Here is a 2,840-nt window from a genome sequence, read left to right as displayed (position 1 = left end):
TTGTGATACATTAATAGGTATTAAATGTTGATAAATAATTTTTTTTTAAATAGATTATAATATTCTTTATTATTGATTAAATTTTAATTAATAATAATAATTTATTAATGATGAATATGATCTTAAATATTGCTAACCATAACCACCTAACATAATAATTGTTTTTATATTATTATATTATTTTCAATTTACATTATTTATTATTCTTATAATATTAATTATTCTAATTCAAATATTTACATTTAACATTTAGTAGTTAGAAATGAATTTAATTTAATATTGTTTTATTTACATTAATCAAAATGATTTATAGAATATAATTTTTAATTTAAACAATGAATATATAATTTTTTAAATTAATTTTATTCTAATATTATAAGATCAAAATAATAGATTTAATTTGATAGATTTAAATAATTCATTTAACCGCAATAGAATCCACCAAAAATATATATTTGTTTTTAATTTTAATACATTGTACAACCTTTTTTAGCAAATATATCAATTGAACTTAATATTTCAATATGATTAAATATATTAGATTATTTTATTTATTTATATGAAATATATATTTAATTTAAAATTTTACCTTAATATTATGAATATTTTGAAATTTTATTTAATATTGATTTTATTATATTATATTATGTTGGCCAATATAAAAAAATATAATTTGTAGTTTCATAGTAATTCCATTAACAACGTATTTTATATGGATTAGTTGGTTAGATTTAACCTAATTAATTTTTGAAAATTATTCTATTCATTATACATGTACGTTATTGAATATATTTTATTGAAGGATTTAGATTGAAATAAGAAATATAATTTATAAATTAATAACTATTTTATTATTGTTACATTAAATGATTCATTAATAGAATTGGTATATGATTATTATGTGAATTAATTCTTTTACTTTGATCAATTTTATATAATATTTGACAATTTTAATAAATTTTTAAATTGATTCTATTATTTGTAATAAAAATAATTTAATATATACCATTTATTTTTTAAGTTTATTTTTATATTTATTTATATAATTTATTATTTGATTATGTTTTAATATAAATTATTATTTTTTATTAATATTTTTATGAATTTATTTTCATTAATTATTAATTTTTTATTTCATTATATATATTATTTATTATTATTTATTTATTTATTTATATTTATTTATTATTTTCTTATAATTTATAATTTACATATTTTTTTAATTGTTATCTAAATATTATTATATTTTATGTATATTATAATGCATTAATTTGATTCTGAATTAATAATGTATTATTAACTGTATTATTATTTAAAAATGCTTAAATAATTTGAAATAAAATAATATAATATTTAGGTATAGTTTTATTAAATAATTTCATAATATTATTTTGAATAGATTTTAATGATTAAGGTATTAATAATAATTCTTTATCTTTAATTCTAATTTTCTCAATATTATTATATTATTTTCCTAAATTTGTCATTAGAATATCAGTATAAGATAAAACATTTTGATTTTTAAATTTTGTTGAAAATGTATCAACATTTTGACTATTTAAATTATGTATTCCTGATGTTATAGTATAAAATATTGATATTTTACGAAGTAAATCTATACTCATTGGAGTATTCTTAATCCTTTCACTATCAATGTAATTGTCATATTATGGTGCATTTTCATCAATAATAATGTTATCTTTAGGATTAGATAGAGTTGTAGTTGTAAAATTAGGATATAGTATTAAATGATAATTACTAACTTTAGTAAATTATTTAATAAGATTAATAAAATGTTATTAAGATATATTTAAATAACCACTAATACTAATAATAATTAATGAAGGATTAAATTATTTAATTTTATGAATAATAAATTATAATAATATTAAATTAATAAATTCTGATTATAATATTTCAATATTATTATAATTACCTTAATATTATTGATTTATTATTTTCATATTTAATGGAAATGGATATATATTTTCATTTAAATCTATTTTTTTATTTTTTTTTATATCATATAATTTTTCAATTAATTTATAAAAATTTTATGGATTATAATTTAATTATTCATAATGTAATAATTATTATAATTATTTTTTTTTATTTTTAATTATATTATAATTATTATTATTATTATTTATTTGTGATTGTTTAAACATAATTTTTTTATGTAATCTATTTCGATAAATAGAATTATATTTACAATTAATTTAATTTTCTTTTGGAAAAGTAATATACATTAAATGTTTTGTAAAATTTCTTGCAAATTCTAAATTAAATTAACTTTAATAACCATCTAAATTAATAAATATAATTTTTGAACTATTATATAATTATTTTAAATCTGATATTGGTAAACTTTTAAATTAAATTTTATTCCAATCATTTTATTTATTTCTTTATAAATTTTATTTCTTTAATATTGTTATTATTGTTATTAACATTGGATGTAAAATATAACTTAATTCTTTTATTTATGGTTGTATACTTATTACTGTACTACCTAATTATTCTTATTTTATTCTTTATAATAAATATATACAATTTGTTACAAATTATTCTAATTCTATTTTATTATTATTATTATTCTTTCTATTTCCTTATTATTATTATTATTATATTTATTATTATTGTTTATATTGCTTTAATATTTATTTTATATAATTTAAAGGTTTATTTACTTGCCAATTTAAATTACTTGTATCTACATTTGGATATTATTATCTTTACATTTCATCTGCACTATTTTTATATGCTATTAACATACCATTACATAATTAATATGCTGCTTACATTAATACATTTATAGTTGCTTTAGATATCTGATAATA

Source organism: Haliotis cracherodii, unplaced genomic scaffold, assembly GCF_022045235.1.
Source record: "Haliotis cracherodii isolate W230 unplaced genomic scaffold, xgHalCrac1.p SCAF_76, whole genome shotgun sequence".
Lineage (NCBI taxonomy): Eukaryota > Metazoa > Mollusca > Gastropoda > Lepetellida > Haliotidae > Haliotis > Haliotis cracherodii.
The sequence above is the reverse complement of the archived record's forward strand: the minus strand, read 5'-3'. Positions refer to the sequence as shown.